Source organism: Echinops telfairi, unplaced genomic scaffold, assembly GCF_000313985.2.
Source record: "Echinops telfairi isolate 266 unplaced genomic scaffold, ASM31398v2 ScPeMD7_5592;HRSCAF=6446, whole genome shotgun sequence".
In the NCBI taxonomy this organism is placed as follows: Eukaryota; Metazoa; Chordata; class Mammalia; order Afrosoricida; family Tenrecidae; genus Echinops; species Echinops telfairi.
In genome coordinates, this window is record NW_022109491.1 from 51,837,956 (window position 1) to 51,851,532 (window position 13,577).

At 45.3% G+C, this 13,577-nt stretch overlaps 1 long non-coding RNA gene across 1 annotated transcript; it reads left to right on the forward strand.

Moving 5' to 3' along the window:
- Nucleotides 1-1,672: 1,672 nt before the first annotated feature.
- Nucleotides 1,673-6,750, forward strand: LOC123522289. The gene is made up of 2 exons (XR_006680567.1): nt 1,673-5,848; nt 5,881-6,750. It is a non-coding gene; the product is annotated as an uncharacterized LOC123522289 (long non-coding RNA).
- Nucleotides 6,751-13,577: the final 6,827 nt, after the last annotated feature.

The following is a 13,577-nucleotide window of genomic DNA, read 5'->3' on the forward strand; positions in this document are numbered from 1 at the left end:
CCTTGGTGTCTCCAATGTTACCTCCTTTCAGATCAAGAGGCAGAATTAAAAATGCCTTCTTTGCAAGAAGTCAGTCAACCTAGGACCAAAACCCAGATTGGAATTTGCCACTCTTGCCAACTTACTATTTCCTTAGGGGTGACCATTACCACCCCTTATTCTAAATGGTAATGGATCTACTTTGGGCCAATATCATATTTCCTCCTGCCTGTGCTTTAAAATAAAATATAACTTGAGCAAATATAACATCCCCATGGAATGTTTTGAGTGTTGGATGTTGGGCTGCTGAGAGAGTAGAAAACATTTTCATGCCCTTCTTTGAAGCTGATAGAATAGATCTCCACAGAGCGAGTGTGAAGACATCTTCATTCCCCAACGGGTTTCTGTGTAGGATAAGGAAGGATTACGCACTGATGCATCTATTATTAATGCTTTGCCATATATTATAGAAAGAGGAGGCAGGGTGCCTTGAGATTGATAAATACTTTGTGGGACAGCAATCAGTAGTTGCTTGTCCTTTTCTGTGATGGGTCAGTAGTTATAGTTAGGGATTTTGAAGAGGGATGTTGAAATAGTTGTCCTTCTTGTACCATTGGCTTAGAGAGCTGGATCGGGGCTTAGAGTAAATCAGCACTAACTCTCAGTTCCTGGTCCTGGCAGTTTGGTTACCTACTTTCCCCATCCCAAGAGATGGTGACAGGAATGGTCACCTGGGCCTGTTTTTCTTTCAGGGCTTGGAGAAATGTACTCCACCATGTCCACCTCTCCTTGTCACTGGGTTGCCCAGATGTGTTTTAGGAATTAGGCCAAGCTCACCACCACCACCACCATCCTGCTGCTCCTCCCCTCCCCCTGGCACCCTCATATACACACCAACTTGGCCTCTTTTCCTTGCTCACCCCCTTTTCTTTATGGTTCTAGGAATCTTGAACTTGTGCATGGTTTCTGATGGGAGGTGGCTGGGTGGGAAGAGAATCTGGGAGGGGAGAAGGGTTGAACTCGGGTGGGGAGAATTGCATTGTCAGCCTTAGAAATACCATGAGCATGCTTTTGGGTCATGTGCAAGTTTCTCAAATAGGTGCAAGGGACAAATGCCTTACCTTACCTCATATTGGTGATGGGGGCTTAAAGGCTTTTCACTTCCTTTTGGCTTAGGGCAGATGCAAACATTTCTTTTTTATGAAGAGGACAGACCTCCTCGTGACCTTCTGGCTATCCTTGAGGGGGAAACTGTCTCTCTCTTTGTATGTTTATGACAAACAAGACACTACAAAAGGTCTGCCATGAGTGGACAGTCTATGGCTGAGTCAGAGAAATGGGACTGCTTCATGTTTCCCTCTTAGTCATCGGGGTTTCTCCTGGTTTCTAAGCCACAGCCAGGGGTCTGTGCCATGTATTCATTTCCTGGGTTCAGGAAGCTGTGTGTGTGTATTTTAGAGACTGGTAGGAGCACACCGTTTTCCTCAGTAGTACGAAACTTTGGAAATTCTCATTTTGGTTGACTGTCTTCTAGATAACGTTTGTTTTGAAAGGAGGGTTAAATTAGTATTATACCATCTTTAGTGTATTTTTATGGAGATTGTATATAAAATTATATAAATATATATATATAATTTGTTCTATTTTAAGGAGAGAGGGGAACTTATTATATAAGGGGGTGGGTGGGGAGGCAGGATCAGATGTAATATCAGTGACTGGTAGACTAGACAGTGGGGCATTTCAGGTGTGGGAGATGGGAGGGCAAGAGATTAAATCCAGGCAAGAGACATGGGGACCCTAGATTTCCACACACACATATAAAGAAAACTTATTTAGTCTATTTCCTGGTATCTATCTATCTATCTATCTATGAAGTCATAGTTTGCTTTATTTTTATACCTATGCATATACTTTGAGCAATGCTACCATCCCTGTGGTGGTCTGAGATACTAGCTCATGTCTTGCTGTCTCTTCCTTCCTTCTCTTCCCTCCCCTTCTCATCCTTTGACTAACCTTTGGGGCTTTTGGATAGAAATGAAAGAGAGAGAGAGAGAACAAATAACACACTCGCAGAAAGGGCAAGTGAGTCCATTGTTAGAGATGATACTAGATCTCTACAGGTTTTTCACTGACTGAGATTATGGGGAGTTGAGCCTGCCCATTCATCCCCACGCTGTTCTGGAGTGGAATCCAGTGGCTCTGAAGCAATCCCGCTCCAGAGCATCTAAAGGGAGTGGCTGAATGTTAGCTGGAGACTAACAGTCATGCCTGTGCTGGCCCGTAGCACCTTGACCCAAGAAACTCCTAGAAGGAATAGTGTGGGGTGGAGACGTCTGGGGAGAATTTTGTGAGGCCGCCACCTGGAATTCAGTCCCAGAAAAGATCTGGCCTAGTGATCCCGGCTGCAGATTCCTAGAAGTGTGGTGGCATGCAGCATTTTGTGCCACATTTTCAGTTATTCTTGTGAATTGGAAAAGTAAATGCCACCAGAGAGGAACTGGCACAGTCCTGGGACACTATCTGTGAGAGGAGACCCAAGCGGTAATGTTAGGCATGGCTGGGAGCCTGAGGATGGGTAGAAGGTTTCTCCTGATGTCTTGCCTGTACCTTTTATAGGACTGCACCACCTTTTAGAAGAGTTTCACCCAGACACTGAGTTTCTGGCATATTTGAGCAGGAAACATTGTGTGCCACCCTAAGAATTCCAGACCTTACATATACTGGAGGGGCCACGCCCTTGCAAGCCTTGGCAGCTGTCTTCTGGGTGCTAGCCATTTCCTCTTACCTGCCAAGAGCTCCGAGGGATGTGTTGGCAGATGGTGCAGGGTCAGATGGTGCAAGCAGCCAGGAGAGTGCCTGGCTGCCATCTCCTTGCCCTATCCTTTCTCATGAACTAGAACAAAAAGGCAATACTGATCCTCCTCCCCAAAGAAAATATGATACCACCCATGAGTTACTGTCTTAGGGAATTTGAACCTGAAAGGAGCTAAGAGGTCTTATGAATGGGGAGGGTTCTGTTTACATATTTGGGTGTTCTGGGAAGAGTAGATTGGGGTGGAGCTGAAATCTGACTCCCGATCATCACTTTCTATGAACCTGATGGGATCCTGCCACTCATGAAGGGCTCCAAGATCAGTTGCTCACAATGCTTCCCATTTTCAATGGCACAGTGGAACATGAGCTTGGAGGGGCTTCAACACTAGACTCCTGTGGAACTGTCCATTTTGGCAGGTGACAGATCATTCCAGAGTGTCTTCAGGAGGTCAGGGGAGTATGCAATAAGATTCTTCAGAGAAGTTGAGCATGATAAAGCTCACATTCTATGTCCTATCCCAGTGTGTGACTTCCTCTAACCTACCATAGCATCCACACAAGCAGGAGTTTACTTCATTGCACTGTTGACTCTTGACTCTTGGAGTCACCCCACCCCCACCCCCATGTCTCCATAGCCTATTTCTCCCTCTGGCACACATACAACCAGCAGAATCGATTACTCCAGCACTATAGGCACCTCGAGACTAATATTCCCAGTAGTCCCAGATTTACTCCCAAACTCCTTTCCTTCTACGTCCAACCCGAGGCTTCAGCCTTAGAAACCTCAGCAAAAGGGATTGCTGACCTCCACAAACCCACCCAATTCCTCAGTGGGCTACGCTTCACGTTTGGGAGGAAAGGTAAGATGAGGGTCATATCCATCACCTGGAAATTTTGGAGTTTGGGAAGGACTTCTGCTCCCTCTTTTCTTGGCCATGAGTTAGTGCTCAGAAAGGTGATGGTGGCTAGAATGTTCGAGGGGTAGCCCAACATAAATTTCTAGTTTCTCTAAAGGACCAGGGACTTCCAAAGGCATGTGGGGCAACGTGGTTTGAAATTTGATTGTAGGTGGAACAAGCAAAATTTCCTGTCTTATGTAACCTTTCAGTTAGTGGAATGGATTGTCACGACCAGGGATGAAGACTCTGTCCTGTGATTGGAACACGCCCCTTTGGTATGTTACATTTGGTAGAAGGAATATTGAACGTTGGTGCTTTTACCCTTTGGTAGGAGATAGGGGCTCTATAGCTTTGTTATAGTTTTGCTACTTTTCCCCACCTATATAAAAAATAAGATTTGGGAGTAGACAAATCAACTGGGAATTCCTCTCTCAAGACTCAGTGTGGGCCCACGTGATTACTTTTTATCACCAACCAGGAGTTTGATTGCTCCTTGGTTTTGTTTTTTGTTGTTGTTGAGGCTCTACCTCTGCTCTCTGCTTAGCTGGTCATGTAGAGCCCCTTGGGGAAATGTAGACGTTAAGAGTGGGAGGGACAGGAGATCGACGCAGCACTTTTCTTGTAGGTAAGGGATTGACTACAGTGTTGGAGTATTGTCCGGGAAATGACTACTGTGTCTAGGGACTGGGGATGGGTATTTTATGGAATTATCTTGATCACTGGAGGGAGGAATAGCAAATTAAATTGCTATTCATCAAGTTACATGGATAAATATATTTCTGTATCTCTGGATGTATCCAATGTTGAAAATAGACTTAATTTCCTAACTACAATTCCACCCGGACCTCATTTCTCAACTACTATTCCATCCAGACTTATTTTCCTAGCTATGATTCATGGGCCAAACGACCAAGGGCGTAGATGGGTGCTGCTATCGCCATTGACTCCTTCTTTTCCCAAGCCTAATTGAAAGGGGCACATCCTCCTTCATGCCCACCACGTCTGGTCCCCTTTTTCGTCAACAGTTTTCCTCCCCCAGGAAAGACTTTATCATTCTGGATGTAATTCTTCCACTGCACACATGGGGGCAATTTTTATATGAACTTCTTTCCCTCGTTTCACCCTGTGGTTTCTAAGCCCACAGAAGGGTCGGGGGATGAGCAGGCAGTGGGTTGGGAGGGACTCCGATGCTGCCTTTCCAAGACTCCTTAGGAACTTAGTACCTCTCGGCACCCAGTGGCCTCTTACATCAGTCTGTCTTTTCTGGTAAGTCTGGATGTGAGTATCAGTTTCGTCATGGGATTTCTTACTCTCATTTCGAAATTTTTTCTCTTCCTTAACTTTCTTTGGGGGCCACCCCTCATCAATGCCAGACGATGTTCTGGTGAAGACCATTTGAACCTCGTTTCCATTTCTCGAATGTTGAGTATTACAATGTAACTGCGCCAGGGTGCTCAATGGTGCTGTTCTTGAAGAGACCAGTCGGACTGCGATTGCCTTCCTTCTTCTGGTTCCTTAAATCTTGCTGTATTTTTGTCTTCTATTTAATTTTTTTCTCCCTAGGGGTTTGGGGTGGGAAATTTAGGGGTGGTTCTGTGTTCTCTTCGTGTGTACGGGCCGGTTCAAATCACTTGTAATGGGAAGCTGGCTTCGTGGGGGTGGTTGGCCGGCTTTGGTTCAACATTAAAGACAGACCAACAAATTGTACAGCTGCACATAGAAGAACACCACGGAGTGGGAATATGAATGGCAACTAGAAGCTTAGTTTTTAATCTTCAGGTATGTAACTCAAAAGTAAATAAAAACGCTATTTTTTCAGTAAGCATTTTTTTTCTTCCAAAAGACAACTTAGAAATATAAACTTTAGGAACGTTAAATTGGTGCTGTACCAAAGCCTTATATGAACGTGTTCTATACTCTGTATACTCTGTCTCTGTTGAGCTTCCTGCTCTCTCACCCTGTTCTCAACAGCCTGGGAATGCCAGCTGTGCCAAGCCTGAGGCTGGGTCTTGGGCACCTGTGAGCCAAGGGGAAGCCTTGGAGCAGATGGGGTGGTGGTGGTGAGCATGTGGGCCACCATTCTAGTTCCTAAGTCAAGTGTGAAAGGAAACCAGGCGTGTGTGCGCACATCCATGTTTATGTGTGGGGGTTGATGCGTGTGCACGCATATGTGTGTGCACACGTGTAGGCGTGCTTAAAGGTACCAATGCCAAAGTGAATCCATGAACTGGGCCCTGAAAGGGAGGTCCACGTTGGCTCGGGGAGTGGATGGAGTGGGATGGGGAGAGTGCTTGCTCCCCTGTGTTCTGTCTCCCTCCCTTTTCTCTACCAGGGAATGGAGACGCACTGGAAACAGCTACACTCTCAACCAGGTGCTTTTCCCTCAAACTATCCAAACTCTTAAGGATTTACAAAAGGCCCTTCCAAGGGGCGGGTACCTCCCACTATCAAATCACAGGCTTGCAGACTAGCAAGGGCCTTTTCTCCTACCCAAGCTTTCTTGGTTTCTTAGGGGAGAGGGCTCCTCTTGCAGGTCCCTGGGCTCCCCGTTCTTGGGTCCAGGCCTGCTCTAGCTGCCATCACTCCAGGTGGACTGCTATGGACTGACCTGCCCCTTTCTCTCAGTCCACAGAGATGACCACGAAGCAATAATGCCTGCCCTGGCTATGGAGAGTAGTGGCTCCTTTGGCCTTTGACTCTTGCCAGTTGACAAACTAAATGACACCCTCACTTCAATCAATTAGGGAGCCAATATGCAGCCTGCTTCGTACCCAGGCTGTCATGCCAGGCTCCACTCGCTGGCATTTTCAGGCTTGCTGAGTACTAACCAATTCATCACCAGTGACACTCCATATCCATCCTGAATTGAACATTAAAATAAGCAAACACAGTAAAAAGGCAACTCAGAGGACTAGTGATATGGTCGATGAAGGCCCCTGGAAGTGTTGCAAGTTAGACCAATTGAGAGAAGTTTAGTGTTTAATTGCTTCTCATGTAACATTACTCTGCTTCAGAAATGTTTTGTATTTTGATATAAATAAACATTTGCTAAAACATGTCATATTCTAATTTTCATTTCTATATAAGAAGTCTTTTCTGAGATCTGTTCTTATCTCCGGCTCTATGTGCTCCTAGTCAATCCATTTTCAACTCATGCCTCAACCTGACTCTGGATGGAATTGAGGCTGGGGGATCACATAGCTACTCTTCAATCATTGAGCAAATATATATATGGAATGTATGGTATGCGGGAGTCACTGTCCGGTTCACTTTGGATTCACCAGTGCACCTAATAGGTAGTTTCTGTATATATATTGGGCTAATATCCAGTGGTAAGGAGACAGACAATAAACAAGTGTGACAGCAATAAAATTACATAGTGTAATGTGATAATCTCCATTTAAGGGACATTTAGAGTGCCCCGGATGCTCTATGTAGTTTAAAATAAAAGATTTGCAGTGGGCTTCATGGGAAGCAGAAACTTAATTTTCCCCCCTCCCAAGAAGAACTTATCCTAATGTCTGAATGCACATAAAACCACGCAATAATTTAGTTCAGTTTTAATTCCCTTTATAGGCTTTTTATAATGAAGCCTTTTGGTGGGGTAAACAGTTAACACATCCCACTGCTAATTGAAAGGTCCATCCAAAGGCCTGGCCATGTATTGCTGAGAAAGCAGCCACCGAACACCCTGTGCAGCACAGTCCCCTCTGACACGCACAGAGCTCCATGAGCCAGGCTCGACTAGACAGTACCTATGGTTGGAGGCATTTGTGGTTCAGTGGCAGAATTCCCACCTTCCCTGCAGGAGACCTGGGCTTGACTCCTGGCCAGTGAACTTGGTGTGCAGCTCCCACCTCTCCGTTCGAGGAGGCTTGCGTGTTGTGATGCTGAGTAGATTTCAGCAAAGCTTCTCGACTAAGACTGATCAAGAAGACAGGCCTATAATCATGTTGAATACACAGGTGCTCACAGGAATGGCGCAGGACCATGCAATGCTTCCTTGCATTGTTGCATTGTGCATGGAGTTGCCGTGAGTTGGGGCCAATTTGACAGCAGCTAGCAACAACAGACAAAGCCTTCCTGGACTAGGGGACGGTGTGCTGACTAATGATTTGATGGTTTCACTCCATCTTTGTCTAAATGTGTCCCTAGTTGTAACAGGACCTGGCCCTAGGCAGAAATTCATATAGAAGACCTAGTGGCACTGCCAGTCAAAGGTGCCAATGACCCTAGAATGGAATTTTGGGTTTCCTTTCCCTTGAAAGAATGAGCAGATTTACAACTTAGTCATCTGAGTGGATCTGGCTAATTTGATTCCTTAAATGGAGGCTTTCCCACCCTCCCCTCATCTCCTATCTCCTTTCTTGGCATCCTTTCTTCCTCATGTTCTACTTGGCTGTCATCATTTTCAACTTGCTCTCCGTTGATCAGTTCTACTCTATGCTGCTTTTAATTACATTTGGTGCAAGGAACCAAAATGCGACCATCCTATTTGTGCCTATAGTTCCAGGCGATGAAAAACACACCAACCAACCAACCAGACAAAGTAGCAAAAATAGATCTGTTAATGAACAAAACATCTCCCGGCTTCAGATGTCTCCATATGGACTTCCCCCAAAGCTGTAGTACGTGAACATTGCACACTAGGACTCTACTAGTGTATCTAGAGTTTTTCCTTGTTTCAATGATCTGTCTGAGTCTCTACATGATCTGCTTTCCACTTCCTCTTTCCTCTGCCCTCTTCCTTTTTAGGAAGTCATAATGAAAATGTTAAAATACATATATATATTCTCTGGTCTTGCTTTTTAAAAGCAGCCACTCCGAGTGTAGTATAGTCTCCTATTTAAACAGTCTCCTTTCTTTCTCTCCGTCTCTCCTCCCACACCGCACCTTGTTTCACCGTGCTAAAAAGCAGCAAGACATTGCTTAGAACATTAAAACGAAGCCCCTAAATTTTCAAATCGTGGACCTTTATTTTGGCCCTCGGGTTACCTTCCAGGATGCTGTTATATTGCCCCCAGGTGAAGTTATATTGCCATTGAGTCTTTAAGATGACACCTTGGAACACTAGTGAGTAGTGCCTATACTTCTATCAGTGGACATTCAAATAAAGTCTGCTATCAGAGGTTTGGGAGAACCCATGTGACAGCACGCTTGGTAGACTTTAGAAACCTCAAAACAATACTGATTGCAGGTATGTTTTAGGCCCTAGGTGCAGGGGGAACCTGAATCAGACCTGTGAACTAGATCACTCCCTGCTATCGAGTCTGTTCTGACTCGTAGTGACCCAGGGTCAGGGTGCAACCACCTCTTTTGGTTTCTGAGCCTGTTAACTCAGTACTGGAGTAGAACACCTCTTTTGCCCGGGGAGCAGCTGCTGGTATCCAGCTGCTGACCTGGCCATCAGTAGCCCAATGCGGTTGGTATCCCAGGCTCCCTTTGTGAGCACGGCCTTTCCTCCATTTCAACAGAGGCCTTGCACTCTGTCTATAAGCGGGTTGTTAACTAAAGATCTCAAGATGCTTTGGTTTCTAAGATCCTCTCCACAAGACCCTGAAGTCCCACACCATAAATTCATCAATCTGCTTGGAAAAACTTCTTTCCCTTTTACTCCTCAGTCCAGCCTATAAACCAGATGTGTTTACAATGATTTGTTTTCTTTCTCCCCATGGAAAAGCATCCTTATGCTGAAGTTGCCATTTTGTAACTGATCAATGTGGGCCTCTCTCACTTAACCCCACTGAGGTAGGTTCTTTGCCAGCCCCCATGCTTCCGAGATAGATACCAGAGAGGAATCAGACATTCTTCATATTCACAAACATCAGTGTTCTCTGGCACTCCCTTGGCAGGTCGAGGCTGATCCCCAAGCTTCTGCATCCCAGCCAGCTAGCTCTTCTAGGGGTGAGTTTCCCCGGCCCCTTGAAGCCACCGCCAGTCTCCCTGGCAGAGGCTTTGAGAGGCCTCATCTCCTTTCTCTTTGAGGGAGAAGCTGGTTTCAAAAGCCAAGAGGAAGCCACCTCCTGTTCATATGCGCTACTCACAAGGACCAGTACTCTGGATGCCCGCATTCCCCTTTCCCTTCCCTCCCAGGCCTCAGGGGACACAGAAGTGGGGAGAGGTGAGATGGTCAACTATGCACCTTTCACCAAGTTATACTGGAGATAGCTGGTCCTTTTGAGAAAGGAGATTATGCTGAGAGGCACCTAGTTCCTATTTACCCTCAGATTTTGGTCTTTGTTACCTATCTGAAGGCAACAGGAATTTTCTACCACTCTGTTATACTTGTTGCTTGGGCATCTGCCTCACTGATGTAAGCTCCTCGGGAGGACGTGTACTTGTTGTCCAAAAGTTGTTTAGAGTGCTTATCATAAAGATACAGTTAATAAATATGTATATAAATATGAATAGAAAAAGTGCTCATTATATTTGACATCACATAATTTGTAGGTCATTGGTGACCTTAATGAGAGAAACTTCAAATAAATGATGGTAGCATAATTCATACTGGTGTGAGTGGAGGAGTTAGGAATGAGGAATTAGAGACACGTATAGACAATTATTTTGAGGCGTTTAGTAGCAAACAGGAACAGAGAAATGGGAGAGTAGCTGGTAAGGGCCTGGTGTCCTTGGGTGGGATTAACTGATTAAGTTAAGAGATATAAAATGTAGTTTTATGTTGTTATTTTATGCTGAATAGAAAGGGAAATTTATGATGCCAAAGCGAAAGGTGGGCACTGTAGAAACCAGGTCTGCAATAAAACAGTGGTGAAGGAAATCTAGACTATGCTAGTATGGACTGAATTTTGAGAGAAGAGAAGAAATTTGTCCCCTGGGACAGGAAGGAAGACGCGAGAGGGATGCCATGGGACAGGAAGAGCTCTCATCTGATGGCTCATCTTTATGGGCTGAGAGCCAAGGTTGGGGGGATCAGGTAGGGATGGGAGATAGCTGGTCCTCTGGAGAAATGCACAGAATGATTGGGTTGTCCTGTGTGTCAGCTTGAGGTTGGTGATGATCAATATATTGTGGTTTATCTGGGGTTGTGGGTTTTTCCAGGCAAGTACGACAGAAGGGGAAAGAAGTGGTCATTGAGAAAGATGTTAATAACAATAAACCAAGGAAAGTAAATGGATAATTAGGAAGGAATCAGGTTGATACATACAAATAAGGTGAGGGTCTTAGGGTTTGGAATACTAATTTCTAATTTGTTTGGAGGCTGGGGTTGAGCCACTGTGCTGGAAGAGTAGGGCATCGTTGGATTTGGGTGAAGAGGTGGACATAAGGTTAAAGGAAGAAGAATTTTGAATAAGCTAAGCCAGTCCTGGAGTGACCATACAGTGAGTGGATGACTCAGGCAGAATGATATAAAGATTTACCGAAGGTGATGTGCTCAGACGCTGAGAGGCCAATGTGTTGGATGGGTCACCTCGGGGGATCATGGAGAGTGTTGATGGATGTTGGGAACAGGGGCAGACCATGAAGCAAATGCTAATACCTTTAATAAGTGAAAGTGAATCTTGGCGATGCGAGATGTCATCAACAGGAGAGGCAGAATTGTCACATTCTCTCTCTCTTTGTTGGGCAGGGCTCTCAAAGGGATAGGCTGAGAGAAAATAAATGGTCCGGGGACAGCAGATAATCTGTCCTTTCCGGTGGATGAAAACAGCCAATCAATTAAACAATCAATATTAATTATAATACACAGTGGACAGAGAATTAAATAGGATAGTATTCTACAGGGCAACTGATTGGCTGCTCTATTTTAGGTAACTAGGGAATACCTTTCCAAAGTAACATTTAAGCTTTGTTGCCTTGCAGGAAACAGGGACCTGTTGGTAATGTTCCTGGGGGCGCTGTGCTCTCATGTTGGGCTGCTCGTCACAAGGCTGGCAGTTGGAAACCAGCAGTCACCCTGCAGGAGACTGAGGAGGCCCCTTGTCCACACTGCTCCTGTGAAGAGTTCCCATCTCAGAAACTCACAGGGGCCAATCTCCCCTGTCCTGTACGGTGACTGAGTCTCCATGGACTTGACAGCAGTGTCTGGTGTTTTGGAGTGAGAGGTGATGTTCAGGAAGCTGTTTTCCTTGGCAGAGAATACAGCAACTCCAAAGCCATTACGACAGGGATGAGTTTGCTAAGTCTGAGAAACAGAAAGAGGGATGATGAGATTTGAATACCAAGGGAAGAAGTGCTCGTGGCTGGAAAACAGGGTTTTATAAACCATATTTAGGATGTGGAGTTTATTCCGATAGCGATAAAGTCATGGGAGAGTGTAGGCTGGGGAGGGACATGCTCTGATGGATGTTTTAAAAGAGAACAACTGTTGGTAAGGGTGTGGAGAACTCTGAACCCTTGTCCATTGCTGATGGGAATGCAAAATGGTTCTGCGGTAGTGGAAAACAATATGTTGACCCTCAAAAAGTTAAACTAGCAATTCCTCTCATATACATACCCAACAGACGTGGGAGCAGCTATGAAAATACTTGTATATGCACCAATACTCATTGCAGGACTGTTCATAATAGTCAAAAGCTAGACACAACTAAAATGACTGTCAATAGATGACTAGATAAACAAGATGGGCTGTATACATACAGTGGAATATTACTCAGTTATAAAAAGAAATGATGTTCTAATGCATGCCACAGACAGCATGGACCTTAAACGCATGCTGAATGAGGTCGACCACAGAAGGATACGTGTTGCATGTTCTCACTAATAGGAAATCACCAGAATGGGCAAAGGTATAGAGATCCGAGTTCAATACAGCTTACCAAAGTCTAGAGGGAGGGGAAAGGGGAATTATTGCTTAAGAAGACTTGAGTTTCTATTAATGGTGATGGCAATTTGTGTAATGGATATTGATGATGGTTGCCCAACATGAGTAATGTAATTGGTGGTGTTGAATTGTGAGATATGTTCAGTCGGCAGACGCATTATCTCTATATTTGCAACAGTAACCAAAAGATCACTCTACCTTTGGATGGCTAGTATATTGCTGGAGAAGCAGCAGAAAGGCGAATGCAGCCCCCAACCGATGCAGGTTCAGCGTGACGAGCCAAGGAAGAAAGGACCCAAGAAGGGTCTCTCATGCTTTGACGGGAGCAACCAAGGATAAGCGCACCGACGGAAGAGATGATGGGACGACGGGGGTGGGGAGTCAAGGGGTCATTTAAAAAAGCCTGGGGAGATTCTTTCACATCCCACTGGAGATGCCAAATAGGCAAAGGTTTGTGTGAAACTGCGACTCCAGAAGGCGAGTAGGGCTGGATCAGTAGGATCAGTGGGGACGCTATTTCCATACTAGGTGGAAAGGGTCGCCAGTAAAGAGAAAGAGGGACCGAGTGCTACGGGGTGAAGGAATGAAGCGGAGTGATGCAAGCGTGGGCAGGACTGGGGCTGAAAATTCATGATAGTGGAAAAGGCAGCTTGTGAAAGAGTTGGGCAGGTGAAGTGGGTTGAAAAGAAATCTAAGACACTGACTAACCTCTGGCTCGCGGGTAGAAGGAGAGCCTCGCCATCAGGGCCATTTGCTGATCATTGAGTGGGTGTTTCCCAGAACACTGTTTAAAGATTTAAGTGCGTAGTAAGTACGATGAGGTCCCATTCAGATCCTCTCTCCATGGTGGCCCTACTGGATCAGCCCTTCTTAGCTCTGAAGATAGTCCTCTGAATGCAAGGGCCTCCTTGTCCATTATATTACAGACTGTGCTGCTGGGATGCCCCACACCCTTAACAGGCAACTGATAAAGGAGACACCATTTCTCTTTGCCTTAAGGGGAGGCACCTCTAACGTGTGATTTATGCTTCAGAGCATATTGTTTTGATCTCCATGGATCAGGCTAATGCTAGAATCCATCTGAGACCAAATTTATGATTTTT